General features: G+C 46.5%; 1 long non-coding RNA gene across 2 annotated transcripts; it reads left to right on the top strand.

The window, feature by feature from the left end:
- Nucleotides 1-15,914: 15,914 nt before the first annotated feature.
- On the top strand, nucleotides 15,915-18,990 carry LOC123066758 (uncharacterized). 2 transcript variants are annotated; one of them, XR_006431426.1, is made up of 4 exons: nucleotides 15,915-16,469; nucleotides 16,565-16,661; nucleotides 17,503-18,012; nucleotides 18,670-18,990. It is a non-coding gene; the product is annotated as an uncharacterized lncRNA (long non-coding RNA). The 2 variants fall into 2 exon arrangements; XR_006431427.1 differs by lacking the exon at nucleotides 16,565-16,661.
- The last annotated feature ends 4,002 nt before the right edge of the window (nucleotides 18,991-22,992 follow it).

The following is a 22,992-nucleotide window of genomic DNA, read 5'->3' as shown; positions in this document are numbered from 1 at the left end:
AGAACATCCACCTTGAGAGTGACCCACAAAGCTTGAGGATGGAGCTGACGGCTATGCCTTACCATGAGTAGCTTCCCATGCGACTCGATGAGGTGCCGGCTAATTATGGTGATATTATCAGGTTTGACGTCTGGCGCAAACTCCGCCGAGCAGTTGATATAGGTCAAATCATTATCTTCTTCCTCTTCCTTCTTTTCATCGTCATTGTCTTCTTCCTCTCCATCCTCTTCATTCTCATCATCGTCTTCCTCATCAGAAGTAGTCAATGATTCATAATGATCATAGTTTATTGATTTCTTGATGATGCGTGGTCCCATTGCAACCATAGGCCTTCCTTCTCCATCGGATGCAAGATCAATGGGGATGAGGTCCTCAGCTGTGGTGATGGCATACAGTTTATCACCATGAAACGCGATGTCAATGAGGTAGGTATATTGTGTTGCCCATGGCCGTGGCGTCCACACACCTTTCCCTCGCTGGAATAAAATGAGCGGATGCTTTCTGTTGTTGGTGATGACGGCCATGAAATCGTCGACCGTCGAGCGCATGAGGAACTTGCGGACGAGAGACCACTCCTGGACGACGACATCAAGCTCGGGTAGCGGCAGAGACCTGTATGAAAAAGGATTGTGCAAGACATAGTTGCGGACGACGTAGTACTCTGCTTGCTCCTCGTCGGTGTGCTTCTGGCCGAGGCCGAGGGCCAGCCAATCATTGGTGGAGCCAGCAGTCATGGCGTTCTCGGGGAGTCGGTGCATGTGGCCATTGTAGGAGGCGACGACGAAGCTGTCCCGAAGGGCGATCCATGGCAGCGGGCGCGCTTGGGGACCATGGTGGCGCACGGCGGAGTGCCATGGATGGTAGAGAGCGCGGCAGCGGGCACAATTGGCGGGGTCAGGAAGGTTGGCCACCATGAGGACGAGGAACTTGGGCATTAGTAGGCACCATTGCAGGATCGATGACAGGAGGCCCATATTGGAGAAGCTTATTTTTCCTCTTGTTGATTCGATTCGATTGTATTGGTGGTGTGCCTTGGTCGTATATATAGCACCAGAAAAGAAGTTTTCTTTTTGAACACCACCAGAAAAGAAGTTGGGCTGTCCGAATCCTGTTACGTGTTAGTATTGGTCACGTATGCGTGTATGATTGTTAGTCCAAGCCAAGACTCGTTTGGCAACTGATAGCCGGTCGACCGGCAGAAACGTCTCCTAACTCGTTTATACCAAAAATAATGTTAGCGGCCCGGTTTTTTCTCTCGGCTTCTTTTGGACCTGAGCCTCTATACATTTGTTTCTGCCATGGGTATTTCTTGAGCACTGCCGCATGAACTACTCCCGCTGTCCCATAATATAAGAATGTCCTTGACATTACACTAGTGTTAAAAACGTTCTTATATTATGGGACGGAAGGAGTATCTGCTATCACTGCTTCAGAGATTTCACTTACCTAAACCAAAACAGAGTCTATTTCTCCCATTAAGTCGGGTGGTAGATTTGATCTGCCCATGGTTTTGGTTCCATGAAGGCATCAATGAGGTGGTGCTGCGACGGGTTGGAATAAGGTTTCTTCGGCATCTCCCACCTTGATGACATCTAACCCGACGCATACGAAGGGCTAGTGGAGGTTAGTTGATGCGAGATATATGTTGGCTCCAATCGGATGTTTGTAGTTGATGTCTCAATCAAAGGGGGTAGTTGCATAGCTTTTGGTGCCGCGACTTCGACCACTCCTTTCAGTTCGATCTACAGCAAGTTCAAAATTTTCCAACCCTCTAGATCTGTGGTGAAGGATTGCATGCCTTCCCTACTTAGGGTGGTTCACCAGGCGATGCTCCTTTAGGGCATCTCCAACGCCGACCCGCAAACCTCCAGCATAAGTCCGGAACGTACCGTCCGGACCGTGGAACCCATCCAACACGGTCCTGTATCGGTTTATGGTGCGTTCGGACGCGTTTCTCCCGCAAACTGGAGACAAATGTGGGGGAGCTTTGCGGTAGTCCGGACCGCTGCCGCGCCCGCTTCTTACCGCCCTGGCCCACCAACCTCTTCCCCGGTCTCTCCCACGCTTTTCTTCTGATGCACGCGCCGCTTACCACGCCGCATTCATGCTGGCCCAAAGCACGTAGCGGCTGGCATGGATGCCGCGATGTGACCGAAGGGAGGGAGGTTGGCGCTGACCGACACGACCTCTCAAGAGCTGCGCTTCAATGTGGACGCAGCTTCCCAAGGAATAGACTCCGGCCACTGCGCCACGTTGAAGTAGCTGACTGGCACCTCACATGGCCTGTCCGAGGCTATATAACCCGTGCTCTAGTGACGTCCACATCGCAATCTATCCTCCTCCTTCCCTCCCCCTGCCCATCTCCCTCCACATCTCCGGCGATAGGCAAGTCCGGGGCATCAGCGCCGACAGCCGGCAGTTCTGGGGCGGGTTCGGGTAGATCGTGGCGACGCCGCTCTCAAACTTCGGGGTCGTTGTCCTCATAGGCCGACGGCTCCTCAATGAAGGCAGAGATCGTCATCTCCTACAGCGATGAGGAGGACCAGCCGCCGCCGCAACAGTAGCAGTACGCGTCGGCGGTGGCGGGCTAGGCGCACACTGCCAGCTACATGGAGTATGAGGAGCTGATGGAGCTGTTGCTCCATCGCTCCGTGCTCCACCTCAATGGTCCGACTCCGCTACCGGGGATGCTCCTCCCCGTGAAGCCGTGGCCGGCATCACCTCCGCGCTCTCTCTCGTGCAACCGCGGTGTCCAAATCGGACGCCGCATGAAGGAAGAGCGCCTCTAGCCCCCGCCAATGCGTGTCAAGGAGGAGCGAGTCTCTTCGCCACCCTGGTGCGTCAAGGAGCAGCGGCCCTCTCCATCCCGGCGAGTCAAGGAGAAGCGGCCCAATGCGATCACAAAAGCACTCAGTCGCCTTCTGCACTAACTATGCAACGACGGTGGCGGCAGCTCTTCATCGTCCCGGAGCGCTGGGACAGGCGCAACGCGATGTGTCAGTCAAAGTTCACTGACTCCGACGTCCTGCCACCACACATCGCGGTTGAGCCGGCGCACTCCTGGGCTCTGGACCACTCCGTGGCGACAACAGAGATGAGAAAGCGCCGACTCCGCCACCTTGACGGGGAGATGGCAAGGTTCGGTGAGGAGTGGTATCTCACCGAGATCACCGTTGCCAATGTCGCCTCCTCCAAGGTCCGCCGCCCTCTCCTCCCTCACCCGCCCATGTCGTCGGTGGCCGCGGCTGCACTGCACACGACGCAGGAGAAAGCGAAGAGGATCATCCACAAGCGTCATGCAGCTGCCGGGAAGCCCTACCGCGATGCCGCCACCTTCCGCCGCCCGAACCCCGAGACGACGACTCCGATGCCGGACCGGACGAGATGACAGAGGAAGAGCCACCGGCCAGTCCGACATAGTGTACAAGGTCATCGTCAAGTATGGGGTAGTTTAGGATTTTATTTTAATGTTTTTAATTCACTGAGACTAAATATTGTTCGGTTTTATGTAGAAATTGTTCTATTTCAAATAAAATCCGTCGTGTTTATATCAAAATTCGCACGGTTTACATGAATTTTGTCCGATTGGTTTGAACTGTTGTCAAAGTGTATGTGGCTACGGTTGGATGGCAGACGCCCTTTGCGATTATTAGCAAACCTGCCTATGCATTGCAACGGGAAACAAAAAAATTACCCTCTAGCCAATAAGTATGACTCAATACCCCAATATATGAGTGTCTCCTATTTTAACACGGTGGCTCATCATGTTGCCACTTATCTATCTTCCCTAACTCCCTGATGATGTCCATGATGTCCACGTGATTGCAATGCATGTATGCGACATGGTAAATCCCAACGCATTGAGCTTGCCAGAGCACAACACACTTGTCATTGTGTCATGCAAGGGAATGTTTATAACTTTAAAAACAAATCTCATCAATTACAAACTACTCCCAACGCCTCGACATGTAAAGACTTTCCAATAACTAATCATATCCTAGACATAAAAGACTTATGAATCGGCGAACAGTTCTTCGAATCGACAAATATATTTTTGCAATTTGAGATATATTTTGAAATTTGGTTTTTTTAAATCACAAACATTTGTTTTGTTTAGATGAACACTTTTTTGAAATGAATGAACAATTTTTCAATTCATGCACATTTTTTGGCTCGGCAAAAAAATTGACTCGATGAACATCTTTTAGAATTGGGGAACAAATTATGAAATTCTGATTTTTTTTGACTTTTTGTGAACATTTGCTAAAATTTCATGGACATTTTTTCAGATTCATGAATATGTTTTGAATTCACGATCATTTTTTTCAAAATCATGCACATGATTTTATTTCCTGACACTTTTTTCCCAAATTATGGATTGTTTTTATAGTTTTCGAATAGTTTTGTAAAATCACCAAACCTTTTTTGAATCTGTGAAAATTTTATGATTTCCTGAGCATTTTTTGATTTCATAAACATTGTATGATTTCTTGAATATTATTTTCAAAACTCGCAACTTTTTGAAATTGGGAAATCCCCAATTAATTTAAAGAAGGAAATAACAAGAAACATGAGAAAAGAAAAGGCACAAAAACCTAATGAAAAAAACAGAGCCGTCACTCCCGCACATGGGTCGGCCCATAAACGCATACGTCTGGGGAGGTGGTGCATGGAGGAAAAAAGGGGAGGACCTGGGGATCTAACCTCAGAGCATCTCCAGCCGCACCCCCAGGAGATTTTTCACGCCGGCGTCGAAAAAACGGCCCAGTCGCGTCCCCAGGAGACCGCTTTTCGCCGGCTTGGGCCGAAATCAGCGCCGGCGGACCCAGGCCGAACCCGACACGCCGGGGGGCGCCGGGGCGAGTGTTTTGGCGCGAAACAGCTGCAGGCCCGCTGAGTCAACGAGCCGGCCACTTCGTCGCCCTCATTGCCTCGGTTCCCGCGGGAATCAATGCGAAGGCTGGCACGCTGCCGCGTCGGTCAGCGTCCATTGATGCCTCACGGGCGGCGCAGCGAAGACGCCGCCGACGCGCGTCCCACCCGCTCCTGCCACGCGTCCTCCCGCATGCCGCCTCCCCGCCGCCCCGCTTAGGCTATAAAAGGCGCCCCCGCCCCGCCGGTGAGCGCCACAGCCTCCCCTTTCCCTCCCGCAAAGGCCTTCTCCCCACCAGCAAGCTCCCCACCACTCCCCTCCCCGCCGATGAGCGAAAGCATGGCCGAGAGATACCCAGGCGACGGCGTTCGCCCGCCGACACTCCAGGAGCCGGAGGCACGCCTTCTGTACGAGGCCGAGTACCCGGCGCCCCCCGACATGCGCGCGCCGGGGGCGTGGAGGCTGAGCGCCGGCGGCGTCCCGGTGCCGCCGGTACCTGAAGGCATGGCACGGCGGGCGGAGATCGCCTGCATCCGCTCCTCGTTGACGGAGGAGCAGCAGAACGAGCCGAGGTACGCGCCCGACAGCGAAACGCTGTGGACGATGTACTTCGAGCGCAGCCGCGAGGAGCAGATCGCCTCCGTCAATGGCATCATCCCCTGCGGCCGGCTCACTTCCGAAGGACGGCGCGAGTGGTGGGACGTCCCCGGCCGCACCCTCGACGCCGTCCTCGACCACATCGAGATCGGCAATGTGCCGCGGCTGGAGTACCCGACGCGGGCCGAGTTCCTGGATGCCGCGACGAATGGTGCCGGGGTCGTCCTTGTCGTCGGGCTCCGGCTTGCCGGCCCTCCGCCCCGTCAAGCCCGAGCCGGAGGGGACACCACTCAGGCGTCGCGCTCGCAGCGGCGCCCTCGTCATCAACGAGCCCTCGCCTGCGACGACACCGACAAGGCGCTCCCTGCGCCTGGTTCGGCCGAAGTCCGAGCCGGGCTTGCTCCCCGTGAAGCCGGAGCACGCCGCCATGGTGGCCCCCGACGGCGAGTCTGCCCTCAAATGAGCGAAGGAGGACTACTCCGTGAGCAGGTACGCCGCCAGCGCCTGGCGTACCTGGAGACCCAGGCCCGTCGCCGCGCCGAGGAGGGCGGCGTTATCGTCATCGACAGCGACGACGAGGGCGAGGCCGGGCCGTCAAGCGCCCCACCGCGTGTCGGCGACCCCGGCCAGGGCTGCAGCTGGGACGCCGCAGGCGAGGCGCGCGACGAGGACGACGACGGCGACTACACCCGCTTCTACAGGCTTCTCGGCATGTAGACGACGGCGGCGGCGACGGCGACGTCTTCTTAGTTTGTTTTTTAAGTTATTTAGGCGTAGTTCTTGCATGTTTTTAAGTTTTTTGTACAAATTTCGACGAAGTTTGGACGAGTTCCTGCAAAAGTCACCGAATTTTCAAAAAAAATTGAAACGAGCTTCGCCCAACACGCGCCGACCCGTGGGCGTATGACTGGGAGCGAACCGAACCCCAGGGGCCAATCTAGCGCCGGTTCGCCCCCAAGCCGCTCTTTTACGATGCCCTGAGGGGCCGAACGGAGATGCTCTTAGTCTCCAGGGTGGGGAAAAGGGGGAGGACCTGAGGATCAAACCTTGGTCTCCAGGGTGGAAGAGTCCACTGTGGCATTTGTGCGTCGGTGATAAATATAGGGTATCGTCTCCATAAAAGAACCAAGCATTATGGCCAATTTGGAAAGAAAAATTGAATTGCTTTTTTCACTTATGGGTGGCATAGTGGTTAATTTATAACAACTTCGGGGTATTTTTTGGACGGACATGCAGAAGCACTAATCACTTTATTAGTAGGTATATATTCTGGTTGGTAGCAGTGGGTGCCTATTGTGATCTTCATGGGTGTTTACATGTGTTCCTCCCTTACTGCGTATTCAGTGCAAGATCCAGCATACGGCAACCGGCAAGGAAGAAGGCAGTCAGAAAGGCTTTCCATGTGATCTTATTTTCAGAGGTGGTTTTATGTCAAGTTTCTCCCCTTGTGTACTAAGTACTAACTACAACTTTCATTAACAAATATAATATCTAAGGTGCCCTTTGGGTATATTCTTTAAAACAAGTATAGACAAACATACTCTCCACTGGAAACTTCTATCGAGATTTATGTCGGATGCTTCGTTCTAGATCAAATGCTTTGTCATGATGTTTAATGACACTAAAATGCAGCAGAACGTATAAATGTCTTTATCTTCATCTTTACTATTTATTCAATGGGAGATGGTTGGTCTAATGTTTCATGCGTTCATCCATACATCTCACGTATATTTTCCAATGAAAAAAATAGCGCGCTACAGAAAATAGCGTCGCCCCTGAAAATACGCTATTAGCGTGCTATTAGCGAGGCATTGTTCATTGATTTATTTAGCGAGACCATTCTCTATATGCTATAGCGTGCTATTAGCGGTGCTATAGCTTGCTATTTTTTTCAGTGATATTTTCCACATATGGACACTCTAAAAAATGACAAACTAACTTGAATTCAACATAACTAATCTGCAATAATCAAACTTAACCACACATATAAATCTCTAAAAATGTAGACTAAACCATAGAGGCATGCAATTTTATATTTATTCTTATGTCTTGAAAGACATAATCTAAAATATTTTTCCTAAATGCGAGTGTAATAAAAACGGGTTCGCAAGACCTTAATGACGTGACTGAATATAGTATAGGCTTGATAAATAGATTTTACAACAAAAGACTAAACTAGGGTACCAAGGGATAAGGCTAGCTGGACACCAATCCGCAAGGAACTGGTTGGGAAACTATCCTAGCAAACAAATACTCCAGATTCATGCTAGGGGAAGCCGGCACTTCAGCTGGGATCTGGCCAAAACAAGAATGCTAGTGAGTAGTTCGAAGATCGCGATAGATAACTATCTTTCCCTATCACCATGAGCTCCCAACTGAAACTGATGCCTATCTTTCCCTGACGCAGTCGGCTCCCAACAAAACAGATGGCTAATCTTTCCTTGCACATCAAGGTAAATTTATCTATTGAGGAAAGGGACAGTTTGTCCCCTGTTAGCTTTTTAATCTTGACTATATCTCTGCATGTGTAGTTTTCGTTATGCATGTAGTTTAGACCGTCGTAGGGTGGTGTAGTCCGGCGAAGCTTCGGTTCAATGTGCGGAAGAGGAGAGATGCCGGGTTGTCGTGCGATGCGACAGGCAAGGCGACATGCCGATGGTGTGAAGCCGCGGTGCCCTGCGATGCGGCGAGCATGGTGGGATGCCGATTTTTTTTTTAAGCATCAGTACAGACACAAGCGCTCATATACATGGTGTGGGATGCCGATTATGTTGTGCGATAAGGTGATGCCGTGAGAAACGGCAAGGCGCGATGAAGACTGAACTGTGATGGGCTAAAGTACGATCAAGTGGAGCCGGGTGATGCGGCAAGTTCTGGTCTGGTGTGTGCCGGCCAGGTCGCGTGGCCGTTAGTGGAGCAGCGCGCAAGTGTAAGACTTGATTAGCACATGGACAAGTTAGTTAGCTACATATAGCTGGCTGCGTCTTGCACATCATGGAGAGATTCCCTGATTAGTTAGTACGTGGTTGGTTAGTGGGTTGGGCGGCCGTGCATACGTGCTAGTGGTGGCCGAGTATAACGGCTGAACATTGCCTGTATATGTGCTATATAAGCATTGTAACTCATGTTTGTTTTCGAGCCAAGAGAAATAGAGAGGAGAAAAGACCGGTGGTGTGAGGCTGCGGCCACAAAAAATTCTGTGTCTCCAATTTCTTGTGTATTGTGAGAAGAAGAAGACAAGGCTGCGCCAAGTCTCCGGGAGAATAACATACGGAAACCAATATTCAATAAAAACATCGTGGAAACTATATTTTATTGTTTTGAAAAAAATCAAAAAAAATACGGGATGTTAAGAGGGTGATGTTTTATTGCCACGCAAAATTTGAAGTTGAAACACATTACGATGTGTGAGCTATGGAAAAGACAAATCCAGCCCTGAATAGTGACATTCTTGTTTGGCACTATTCAATGCTGATTTTGTCTTTTTCATAACTCACATCTTGTAATGTGTTTCAACATGAAACTTTGTGTGGCGATAAAACATCATCCTTTTAACATCCCATATTTTTTTCAGATTTTCTTGAAACTTCAAAACATCTTTTTCTTGTGGTTTTCATCGGTTCCCACCGAATGTTGGTTTCAGTACCCCCTCCCCCCAACCCCGACCCCAAAGTTCGTCAGAGCGTCACAAGACACGCATGTGTTCACTTAACGAGCCAGGAGGAGCTGTCTTGCGTCTAATGAGCCAGGACACGTGACATATCGTGTCATCAACAGTAGCATGGGCAACTGTTCATTGATTGAGATAGCACACGTTTTTTGACCTCGCAGACGAAGAATCTCACATGCAGTCATCAACCCACTTGTTCCTCAGAGCCGGATCCTCTCACGGCCGAATTCGTTGTTTTGACCCTTTCCGTTAACTTTAGGATAACACAGCCTACCGTCATAGTCAATGATGGTAACCTTTGGTCAACGTTAAAACGGCACCGTCTGCACCGTAGAGGTCTATCGCCGGAGCATATGGCGGTATTCTTTGTAACCTTACCTGGCGGTAGCCTTGCATGCAAAGCTAGCTAGCAAGTAGCTTGACCGATTATTATGCATGCTTGCTATGATTATTATACAGCCTGTGAAGCTCCACCTACATAAACCATTGGCGGTAGCCTTGCATGCAAAGCTAGCTAGCAAGTAGCTTCATCGCATACTTGCCCGTCAAGCTCTAGATGGTGAGGCCTCCGTATGTATGTTAGTTCCATATATAGAGACTCAATTTGGTGGTGCGTATAACTTTGCACGGTTTTTGTTTTCTCTTCATTTATGTAGTGTAAGAATCAATGTTGACGCGCCCAATATCACGATTATAGTAAAAACATAAAATAAACCATCATGTTATTTTTTAGAAAATGCAGTGCATGTTTGGATTTTGTAAAAGACTTTTTAAACCTTTATGCTACAATATTTGTTATACAGTTACAAAATCAGGATCGATTATAATGTTTCGATCAGTCTCCAGATAATGGCCAGATCTCAGGATCGACTGATATGTCCCCAGTTTTCGCAGCCGGTCTGCCTCCGAACTCGCCGGAGTCGGAAGAGGAGGAGGAGGAAGAAGAGGAGGGGGAGCAGCAGACGGAGCCCATGGAGGGGCCAGATCTGGAGGAGAAGGACGCGGTGGAGCCTCATGAGGAGCAACCTACCATCCCAGAGTCCTTCCAGGATGAGGCCTGTGTGGACGTCAGTCGGCGCTTCATCCGGCAGTAACAGGCGGAGATCGACGAGCTTTTCACTGATCTGGAGGCCGAGGCAAAGGGCGGCATGGAGGCAGAGGAGGAGCCACAGGAGCCGGAGTTGTGGCTGTCATCTATGTACCGGAGCCCGACACGGAGAACGTGGGCATCTCCGACAACAACGAGTAGTGTAGGCTAGGTTTTAGTTGATTTACGTAGTATGTAGGTTTTTGTTTTACATGTTTTGTATGAATTTAAGGTTCGAACCTTATGGTATTCAGATGTAGAGAAGAAAATTTGAGGGTTACCCAATCATTGTCCGTGAACGTGTCCGGACACGTCCACTGGTGTTTGAGGGCCTAAATTTGATGTCTATAGTTGTAGATGCTCTTAGCGTATATCCGTTCGGTAGCCATTATAAACTTAAAACGAAACATGTCATATAAACTGATTTTTTTTTTGAAAATGATGCAAAGTTATACGCACCACCAAATCCAGTTTCTACCCATCTCAAAAAACAAATAATCCAGTTTCTATTGTATTTCTCGTTTGCATGTAACCTGAGTTTCTCCGAGAGACGATCGATCCTATCGTCTAGAGCTAGCTAACTGTTTCAGTAGGTGGAGCTTCACAGCAAACATTAACAATTGATCAACCTACTTGCTAGCTAGCTCTACAAGTTGTGCGGAGTAATCAATCCAGCTATTGAAAAAACTAGCCAAGGCTACCACCATTAGCTTTGGCGGTAAGTTTACGACGGCTACCGCTGTCGCCTATGGCGGTAGACCTCGGCGATGCAGGCGGCGCCGTTTCAGGCTTTTAGCGTTGACCAAAGGCTACCTTCATTGACTATGACGGTAGGATGTGTTACCCTACCATCAAGTGACAGTAGAAAAAAGGGTTAGGTCGTGAAATATTTTGAACCTAGGTCAGATCATGTTGAAGTTAACAAAAAGGGTCAAAACAGTGAATCCGGCCTCCTCTCACATGCACAAGAGAAGTCACAAAGCTACAGGCAAAATATGTGTATAAACGAAGAAGGGTTGTCGGGGGCTAGCAGACCGGGTGCTGTTTACAAAATCCGAGGAAGGGATGTCAGGGTACTGTAGCTTCCTGACTTCCCTCCCAATGTCAGACTATATGAATCCTGGTTCCTCACCCCAAAATGTTTCTACCCAATTTGAAGGGAGAGAGAGGAGAGAGAGTATTTTTCTTTTCTTGCTGAAAACGAACAAGAGCAAATACAAAGGTTTGTTCTTGTTGAGGTATGGCACTGCAAGCATCATCCAAGGTCATCTCAGCACCCCATGTCTGAGATCACAGGAAGCTGCTACAAAGCAAAAAGGGAAAATTTTGTTTTTGCCACTCTAGATTTTGCCAATTTTCCTTATGCCACTCTAGATTTTGACATTTCACTTTTGCCACTCTTAGTTTTTGACAATTATCACAATTGCCATTCCCGTGGCAAAAGCAAAATTTTCAGAGTGGCAATTGTGATAATTATCAAAAGATAAGAGTGGCAAAAATGAAATAAAATTAATTTGATTTTGCCAGAAAATGGCAATTGTGATAATTGTCAAAAACAAAGAGTGACAAAAGTGAAATGTGAATATCTAGAGTGGCATAAGGAAAATTGGCAAAATCTAGAGTGGCAAAAACAAAATTTTCCCAAGCAAAAATCCCAATCTGCAAACTATGGCAGCAGAGAAGAACTTTTTTTCTCGAATATGCATAAGTGTGCATATCATATACTCCCTCCCTCCCATAATATAAGACGGTTTTTGACTGTAGTGCAGTGTCAAAAAACATTTTACATTATGGGACGGAGCGAGTATTAAAGAAGGAAGGCAAAGAAAGCCTCAACCAAGATTTACAAACAGTCCACAATGCCCACACTCCGCCTAGGCGCACAATACTCGTCACTACTCACCCACCGTCCTACTGTACCAAGGAACAGATCTATGCATCCTTTGATTAAACCGGCAGTTGCCCACACTTTGCCTTCCGCCGTTACCCTCCGTAGCACATAATCAATCGCGGGCGACACTCCATAAAATACAATAGCATTGCGGTGCTTCCACAGCTCTCACATAGTCAGTAAGAAAATGGTGTGGAGGTCCTTCATAGTCATGCCACTGAAACCCACCTTGTCACATAGCCATGACTCAAGGGAGTCCATGCATGTCCTCGCAGATGGCCGCCCAGATCGTCCTACCAAACACACAATCAAGAAGGATGTGGTTAATAGTCTCCTCCTCTTGGTCGCAAAACAGGCATGCGTCCTGGTGCGATAGTCCTCGTCTGGCTAGCCGGTCAGAGGTCCAACACCTATTTCGCATGACTAGTCACGCGAATAAGCGGCACGGTTATGGTGCCTTAGATTTCCAATTCAGCTCTGCCGTGGGTATCTTCTCCCTTCCGCCAAACTTGGAGGCATACGCCAACCTCATGGAGAACTGCCGACTGGCCTCCCTTGACCAAGAAATCGTGTCCGCACTGTCACAGGAAGGCTCCCACGTTGTTACTCTAGCCCACAGCTGCAAGAACTCCCACGGAGCCTCACTACCCAAGTTAGGCCCAATGTCAGCAGCCCATGTTCCCTCCAGTACGACCTTGCTGACCATCCGCATGGATCTTATGCGTGCTGGGATCAAGCTAAGTGAAACACCAGCACTACTAATAGAACTCTCACTACAATGTCCGGATCCATTACCAGGAAACGGCGATCGACAAAGCAGCTAGGACAAAGAACCGTAAAAGACTAGCACTGCTGACTTGCAGCAAAACCCACCACTGTCTAAATTCAGTTTGCGCTTGTATATCTGTACTTGGGCTAAGCATAATGTCAGAGTTTGCACCACTTGAGTTCAGAATTTGCAAGCCTGTATTGGCTCTAACAGACAAAACAGAGTTCATGTAGCTTTTGCAGAGTCTGGCACAGTCCCAGAACCTGAGAGATTCTTTGGGCGAAGCCAAGTTCAACATTGTTGTTACTTGTTAACATTAGTTCTCCTCATGTTACTTCCTGCACAGGCGTGCCTCATGCATGCTCGCTAAGATGCATGATTTTCAGTTTTCTTTTCTTAAATGCTTGCTTAGATCAGGCTGAGGCAAAGGACAAAAGCATTGCTAAGATAGCTTGTTACATGACGTACGTCGGAGTCGAGAAGATGGAGATAACAACTAAACGCTTTAGGCTTTATCTCAAAAATGAAAATGAAAAACTTAACCATGGTACAAAAGACATCTAGAGTAGAAGATTCTAATCGGCTCATATATCTGACCCATCGACACTGTAGACTTGATCACAGGCTCGATAGTTATCACGGAGATTTTCAGCTTCTGGAGGAGGCCAACCTCGATCGCTGTTGTAGCCTTGTCCGAGGGGTGAGGTGAGCGGGTTCCCATCCAACAAGTGTAGAGCGGATTCATCGTTCCCAGTCTTGCCATCCATCTTTGTTTGTAGACGTGAGAGCCTTTTCGGAACTGGGAGTGGGAAGCTGTCCTCCAGGTACCCAAAGAGCCCAGCGCTACTAATCCGCGAGCAGGAGGATCTGTGTTTAAAAGTGCAACTCCATAATACCCTAATTTCTTTTGATTATTTATATGACAAAACCGCCTGATAGGATTATAAGACTAATGATTTAGTGAGTTTATTTCATGGATTAGGGTTAGTTTCCATATACAGGTATCAGGTATGTATGGCACAACACCATCGCTAAATCAAAGGTGTTGTATCGACACTATCTTATCTTGTTGCATCGCACGGCAGCCTGAGTATCCCGCCTCCTTCAGTCGAACAACCAAAACTTCACCCGCACAAACAATTCCCTAGAGTAAACTACATGCAGAACCAAGACATAATGCAGAGACATAAATCAAGATTAAAGCTAATATCTTCAATCCCCAAGGCAAAAGCAATCCACGTACCGCCCACTATATACTATTGCTGAGCAGTCCATCTCTTTGGAATAGCGAGCCCTTATAATCCGACCAACACCTAATAGTAAAGATTGGATATAACTAAAAAAAATTATTGTTTTTTGTCACAAGAAATAATATAGATGAAAACATCTGATTTACGACATCTAATCTTAGATAGATCTCAAGATTGTAACGCAGCCCTTTTTTCCATACCAAAGCTGGTATTCCGGAGGGAAGACCCATGTTACCCCCCTATCAAACTTTGACGGGCTCGAAGTACCGGACTTCATGTTGAACACCTCTCTTGTGTCCATAAAATAAATTGCATCTTCCTCCACCTTTGCACATGGTGCCGAGACAGACTTGGAGAAGTCCATGCTAACGAAGAGTGCTTGACCGCCGCCTAGCCCTCCGGTCAGTGGCACCCAACCGTGTGTGCTAAAGTCCGCTTCAAGAACATCCACCTTGAGAGTGACCCACAAAGTATCTGGATGGAATTGCCGTCGATGCCTTACCATGAGTAGCTTCCCATGCGACTCGATGAGGTGCCGGCTAATTGTGGTGATATTACCAGGTTCGACGTCTCTGGCAAATTCTTCTGAGCAATTCATATAGCAGGGCATATGATTATTTTCTCCCTCTTCCTCATCTTCATCGTCTTCCTCTTCTTCATTCTGGTCATCATCCTCTTCATCAAAAGTGGCCAATAATTCATAACAATCATAGCGGAGAGATTTCTTGATGACACGTGTTCCCATTGCAACCACAGGCCTTCCGTCTTCATCCAATGCAAGATCAAGGGGGATGAGGTCCTCAGCCGTGGTGATGGCATATAGTTTATCACCAAGAAACGCGATGTCAATGAGGTAGGTATATGGAGTTGCCCATGGCTCTGGCGACCACACACCCTTCCCTCACTGGAATACAATGAGCAGATGCTTCCTGTTGCTGGTGATGACGGCAATGAAGTCATCGACCGTCGAGCGCATGAGGAATTTGCGGATGAAAGACCTGTCTTGGACGATGACGGCGTCGAGCTCAGGCAGCGGCAGAGACCTGTTTGAGAAAGGATTGTGCAAGACATAGTTGTAGACGACGTAGTGCTCTGTTTGCTCGTCGTTGGTGTGCTTCTAGCCAAGGCCGAGGGCAAGCCAGTCATTGGTGGAGCCGGCAGTCATGGCATTCTTGGGGAGTTCGTGCATGTGGCCGCCGTAGGAGGTGGCGACGTAGCTATCCCAGAGGGCGACCCATGGCAGCGGACGCGCTTGGGGGCCATGGTGGCGCACTGCCGAGTTCCTTGGACGGTGGACGGCGCGGGAAGGTTGGCCACCAAGAGGGAGAGGAACTTGGGCAGGAGTGCGCACCATTGCAGGATCGACGACAGGAGGCCCATATTCGAGAAGCTCTGTTTTGTTTCGATTCGATCGTATTGGTGGTGTGCAAGCGTGCAGCCTTGATCGTGTATATAGCACCAGAAAAGAAGCTGAGCTGTCGGAATCCTGTCGCGTGATAGTGTTGGTCACGTATCCGTGTACGATTGTTGGTCCATCTATACTACTATTAAAAGAGCAAACATGAGTCCACCTAAAGCCACACACAAAACTGTACATGGGATAACCGAAGCCCTCCGATTAAATCAACTTAAATAGATCCGACTGACCATATTACACCAATGATATGTCGCTTGGATGAACGCCTGAGATCAAGTGTTGTGCCTAGCAGACGTCTGCCAATAGTCGCGCTCCGCGTACCCAATCCCCGCGGCCCCGCCCGTAACTCCATGATTTTCGGATCCTCCCCACCTTTCTTTCTCTAGGCCCCAGGTCGAGAAGAACGGATCCGCAGCAACTGCCGGCGCTCCTCCCTTCCCCTTCTCCGAGTCGACCCCGCCTCCGGTCGCGGCCCACTCTCCTACAAGCCGCGACGACATCCTCGCCGATCAGCCGCGGCCAGCGCCCTCCTCATCCCTTCTCTCTCCCTCTCCTCACTAATCTCTCTCCCTGTCTCCGTTGGACCTTCCCTCGTGACTGTCGGCCTTCCTCCTGACTAGATCAACGACAGCGACGACCGGATGTCCCACGCTGCCATGGCTAAGACACACCGCATTCGCCCCACCTCCCAACAAACGCCGCCGTCCCTTCCCTTCCGATCCACCACGAGTCAACCTGTCGCCACCACGCACGCGAGCCACGGCGGGGGACGCAAGAGGAGGAGTTGCGGCTTCCTCCGAGCACACACGTGCTGTTGCAGTCGGCCTCTCCTGGAGCGTCGGTCACCGTCGCCGCCTACCGCTCGGCTTCTGCCCCACAGGCGCCACGTCCAGGAACTCCCTCCGCCGCTGCCGGGTGGGTCAAAATCACTGCTATTGCCATGTCCCACCCCATTCCGTTCATGCTCTGACGCGATCCTGATGCGCCTGCACAAATCCTTTTCTGTACAGAGTAATGCCCATCGGATTTGGATTTTGGGAGCTTTCAATCGTGGATGCTTGTTTCCGTATGGAGTAATGACATTTTTTAACTGACGGATTGATCCATGTAATTAGGTTTCTAGCTCAATCTTTCCATATAGTTGCATCGACTTATACTGAATTCTTTAGTGTCGCTGTATATAAGATAGATATGCATGTACTGTTCGAATGTCCGGTCAATGTCTGGTCTATGTACAACCCTCTAGAATTCTTTTATATCTAGACATGTCTGAAACATCATTTGTCAAGACACACTGTTAGTTAATCAATTTAGTCTGAAACATCAATTGTCAGAACACAGTGGCTTGCAGGTGTTAAGACGTTAAAACAAAATTATTTGCACATGCATGCATGTTTGTAAGTTGTAACCATAGTACCATACTGAAACGGAGCAACAACATTATGCTTACGACATGAAACATGGACAGCCCATTTTTAGTGGCAATACTAAGCGTAATCAACCAACATAGGATCACTCTGCACCAAGCAGATGGTAGTTATAGCCGAGGAGGATACACCAAGAGAATCAACCAAGCAGAATTAAGCATCATAATTTTCTATGTACACACTTTGCTAAAAGACTTTGTACACGGCAATGAAAGGGTTGAATATGAATAGATTGGCAAGGCAAAAATCTTTTGTGTCAGTACTGACAAATAGAGCAGCCTACCATGAAAATGAGACATCTTTACTGTCAAGTTTATAGTCATCAAGTGGTCCTACATTTCCTGATTGTTTGTATGTTTCCGCTTGATTAATGTACCAACATCAGATCTCTCCGTAGTCCTTTGATCACAGTTTTATTTGCTTTCATGCATCAGGTTTATCATTTATCATTTCTCATTCATTGGCCCTTAAAACGTATACTAGGATTGTTGAACTTATAAGCATTGAATTCATGATTGCAGGATTGTCTCCAGGTTCAATAGTCGTTCAAGCACGTGCAGTTTTTGGGAATGAAGTCAGAAGAATAGCTTGGTATTTCTGTGGTTGAGGTTTCAACATATTGATTTCAACAGAGGGATGCTGGTGCAGTGACCATATCTATGGTAAGACATATGGAGTAAAATTAAGAGGTGATACCTTTTTTGTTCTACTGAAATTTTACACGTCTAAAGAAGCTTCGTTTTCTTCAGTTCCGGACATTTAACAGTTATCTGAGAGGTTCTAGCATGGACTACAAACTAATCTCAGCTACGTCTGAATGTAGTGCAAGGAATTCTGCTTCTTGCAGCTGCAGGACCATGAGATGTCGAGGCTACACGATAGGACACACCAAGGTCCCAACCAAGTCAGTGATGTTGCCCTGACTCCGTATTTCTTCAGCTTGAGGAAGCTGTGGCAGCCTGACTCTCTTCTGCCTATTGTTGTCCTATCTGACCTGCTACTAGGAAACTACTACTACTCAAGTTTGATAGGTGAACCTTCTGATTCTCCCTTCCTATTCTTCCCTTGTTATCCAATTGCTCTTGATAATTCAATCAAATTTCATTACAAAGCAAACTGTACCAGGCTTTTCTTCTTTCTAACGCAGTGTTAGTTCACATTAAGTTGTGAAATCCAAGTCCATACATTTACAACTCTTGTTGTTCTAATTACACAAGTATTTTCTCATATTATATTTTTTCATTAACTAATGTTCATACAGAGCACCATCTCAGTAACCTGATATAGTAGTTAGTTTTGACATTAGCCCACCAACTTTGACATTGATAATTTCCTCATGTTTTTAGTAGGACGATAAAGTTTTCTAGCATTTCACTATGAGCTGCAGGCTCTGAAAACAGATGTATCTGCTTCTAAATTATGCTCTGTGTGGTTTCTGAATCATACATGCTGACATGCATTGGCAATCATTATTCAACCGAATTCCTTTTCACTGAAATAAGAACCGTGTAATGCTGACGATTTAATCTGGTCATCAAGACAACTAAATGGGTTAATATCATGCTTAGTATCCTTTGGCATATGTTTAGCGGGGAAGAAAACCCTTCACTATTTATCTTTTGGCTTCCTGCTGTTGAGTTTTAGGTTATCTACTAATACTTTTAAGTCTTTCTTACACTCAATTTCAGATGCTATCTTGCGTACGACTGAGCAGTCTTGGCTATACTTCAACCCAGACATGAACGAAGCAAATAACTTGATTATATGGAACATTCATGATTACCAATGCCTTGCTATTTTTTTACCTTGACTAACACAAAGGTTGCAATATGTAGGTTCAGGGGGCTCCGATGCTTGCTCCAACCAAAGAAGTCTTTCAAGCTAGATTTTCTTTCCACATGATACCTAGAACTGGCATTGGCTGAGGTGTTTGTAACCAATTGTATAGATCTTGATTAATTTTTGCTCTGTTTTTTCCTCCCCCTTATACCATACTATATTAATGAAAATTTGACCATAGAACTATTGTTCTACGGTTTGCGGTTGAAAAAAAAAGGAGCCACCAAGGAGGTGGAGTTCACGAAGCACACGTTAGATCATATGACAAACCCAAGCATGTGTCCCCGTACCTGATGACGAGGCGACCAGGTGAATACTCCCTCCGTTTTAAAATATAGTGCTTCCTCTATTCTCGTGCTTCAACTTTGATCATAAATTTAACCTACGAGACCGACTGTGGCGGGAGCAAAAATTATACGAGTGAATTCATATTCAAAAGAAGTTTTCAATTATATAATTTTTTTCTTCCGCCGCAGTCAGTCTCATTGGTTAAATATATGGTCAAAGTTGGACCTCGAAAAGCGCGGGCGCACTGTATTTTGGAATGGAGGGAGTACCACTCGTGAGATGTGCGAGCTCTGGCGAAGAGGATAAGTAGAAGCGTAGAACACATATTTGTCGTTAGGGACGCGCGAGGATGTTGTTGCAAAATACGGGCACATTTACTTAATTAAAAATAAATAGATTTCAAAAGACACATGTTATATTTGAGAGACGTGTGTTGCACGTGCACACTTACTAGTATTGAAGAAGCGGAGTACTAATGTTGTTGGTTCGGCCTGGCGGCCTGGTTTTTTCTATCCGCTTCACCTCGAGGAGATCGAACGGCCGGGATTATTTTTGAAAAGGTAATAACCATCACTGAATTATCTGAAGCTATATAACGTGTCTCCACACATCACAGGCAGAATAAAGCCTATAACTATCTCAAGTTTTTTTTTAAAAGCCTATAACTATCTCACAAGGTTGCACGCAGGGGGCTGCGAGTTAACAAAACACTCCTAACAGCTTTATACTAAATCAGCGACACTTATTTTGAAACGGAGGGAGTAATGTTCAAATCAAGTATACATCGGTTTGAATACCTGAATAGTGTAAGACCATCCGTTTGAAGCAGCTCCTTGTGGTAACGGTTGCAGCTTCGGTGACGACGGCCGCAACCTCGGTGGCGGTGGTCGCTGGCCGTAGCACCCCGTCAATGAGCTCCATCGTAGCAAACAAGATTGCCAGTCGAAGCATTTGCGATCGCCGGTTACAACAAGTTCAGGACTCCATCCCGTCGTCACAGATGTAGCAAAAGTAGTTGTTGGTTCCAACTCAGGCTTGGTCGGCTGTACTTTCCAGCTTGTGTCGGTTGCTTCCAGCAAAAGTTTTGCCCGACTCCGGTGAGGAAGGGGCTCTGCCGCCCTCCACACTTGCAGCATCTGTTCTACACGGTTGTAGCACTGACTTTGCAACTTCCAGCAAATCTTCACTGTCACAAATCCGCCACTCCTTGTTTCCAGCTCTTTTATTCGTTGGTTCCAGCTTTTGATTTTGTCAGCCGCATCATTCTGCTCATCTGAATGCAACAGTTTGTAGCAGGAGTAGTACTCAATGCGGCTGGCGGTGCGCTAGTCCCATGGAGCCTTAGCACAATGACTTTCTGACTGTCTACTACAACAAGTTTTGCCCGGCTCCGATGAGGAAGAGGCAAATCATTATCTTCTCCCTCTTCCTCCTCTTCATCATCTTCCGCTTCTTCATGCTGGTCATTGTCCTCCTGATCAAAAGTGGTCAATGATTCATAATAATCATAGTCGAGTGTTTTTTTGATGACACGTGTTCTCATTGCAACCACGAACTTTCCGTCTCCATCCAATGCAAGGTCAAGGGGGATGAGGTCATCAGCCGTGGTGATGGCATACAGTTTATCACGAAGAAACGCAGTGTCAATGAGGTAGGTATATGGAGTTGACCATGGCTCCGGCGAAAAGTGTCTGGTGGCTGTTTGGCTGATGCCTCAAAAAACATATGCTAGCTCGGCCTGGTGAACTTAACAACTTAATTAGCCTGCTGAATGACCAGGCATGTTGCTTAGCCTAGGTAGCTTCTTGGCAGTAATCAAAGATTGTTTTCAACGCTTGCTGTGCTTGTGGGCCTATAACAGTACTAGTATATATTATTTATTGCTTTGCCAAGCAAAACCACAACCAAACACCCTACTCTATGGAAGCTTGACCAGGCAGAAAATAAAAAGAATAACAGGCTAAAGCCAAGCAACATCTTTTTGCAAGCACACGAAGTGTAGGTTATGAACCAAACAAACCCTACATCTAGGGATACAAGGAAGAGGAGATAGAGATAGCTAGCTAAGGTTACAATAGAATCTGAAAAAAACGAAGATATCTTCCTTATTTTCTCACTGTGTAGTCAAGATGAAAATCCATCGAAAACCTGATCCAATGGTAGAGAGGCACGAGTCTGGTGTCATGCAGAGGTATGCATATGTTAGGTTGCTGCAATAACAGACATTAATGGAGAAGTGAAAATAATGTTACTTTCAATGAAGATACACATTTAAGAAATAAATGCTACGTTGCACAGATTTTGAAGGATAGAGGAGCAACTTGGGAAACAATTATACATCCTGGAGACCAGCTTTAATAGAGGATACATGGCTCACAACTCAAAATGCTTGAATATTTACGAAAGAATGTGGAGATATTGGACATAAAGAAATTTAGAAATAAAATTGTTTTCTAAGTGTTGATTACTTATTGTGCCATCAATATTTACCCTTGTCACTTTGATGACATTATGTTTCTTGAGCCCGGCAAGACCGACAAAAAAGAAGGGGATCATTGAGACCACATTCAGCGTATTAGGGATCCCTACCAAATAATACATAAATTTTATTCAACATTATTAAGATAATTAACCCATATAACTATGCCCCAGACTTTATTTGCACGAAAAAGTGAGCGTTGATGGAGATTAATTTGACATATTTTGTTTGCTGACCCTATTTGTTATATGGGGGATGAAACAAGCAGACCTGGACTATGTCATGGTTGGGCTTATATTGAATACACAAACTGGGCTAATTGGATTGATCAACTCTAAGGATATCCAGGAATCAGTTTTATGATTATTTTGTAAATGTAATTTTTCTATTACACCTAGCAAAATTGACCACATAAGTATTACCTTTTCATATAGTTTAGTCTCATTCTAAATTGCATTTAACAATTGAAGTTACATAAATCGTTCCCATTTAGATACATTCAAATTTAGGAAAATATATTAGATTGCCTCTTTCTAGGCATGCAAAAAACTAAAGATAAATATGAAATTACAAGCCTATATAGATTATTCTAAATTATTAGAGATTTTATAGGTGTGGTTAAGTTTGTTTTATTGTAGATCAGTTATGTTGAATTCAAGTAAGTTTATCATTTTTAGAGTTCTTTAGGTTGAAAGTATACGTGAAAGGTGTGGATGAACCATCAGAAAAACCATCTCCCAGTTAATAAGTAGTAAAGGTTAAGATTAAGACATGTATACGCCCTGCCGCATTTTAGTATTCATCAACATATTGACAAAGTGTTTGAACTATAGGGAAGCATGCAACAGATATGTTGACAGAAGTTTCTAGAGAATATGTTCCTTGAAAAAATGCAACAAGCATGCGATCAACCGAATGTTTAATCACCCAACACATCCACCACGCCACACCAACAATCAACTACGCATGCTTGCTCATGCAATGATACATACTACTCAAATTTAAGCCTATAGAGGTACAATTTAGAAAAGAATTCTCACCTAAAATGTTTCTCTAGCTCGTCTCTCCGATGTCGTGTCCGATCGATCAGATGAAATCAAGAAGGGAGGGATGTGGTGGTTTGAGGATTAGAGAGGGTGGTGGGGTCGACGAATCTATCTATCTATACCTATACTAATTAGGCACTTCCTAGAAATTCTCAAGTTAATCAGTAATTAGGAGCCGTTAATCTGGTGAAACCAAGTTATTACGGTCTAGATAAACCGATATAATGTCCATATTTTTTAGTCAAAAATACGTGTCATTTATCTGTTTGGACCGTATTAGGTGTAGATCAAACCATATAACCCACTCTTTTTTCAATTATGTCAAAAGATTTTCCCCTTTAAAAGGCTCACGTAACTCT

This window comes from Triticum aestivum, chromosome 3B, assembly GCF_018294505.1.
Source record: "Triticum aestivum cultivar Chinese Spring chromosome 3B, IWGSC CS RefSeq v2.1, whole genome shotgun sequence".
NCBI lineage: Eukaryota > Viridiplantae > Streptophyta > Magnoliopsida > Poales > Poaceae > Triticum > Triticum aestivum.
Note: the sequence above shows the minus strand (reverse complement) of the source record. Positions and strands in the feature narration are given on the sequence as shown.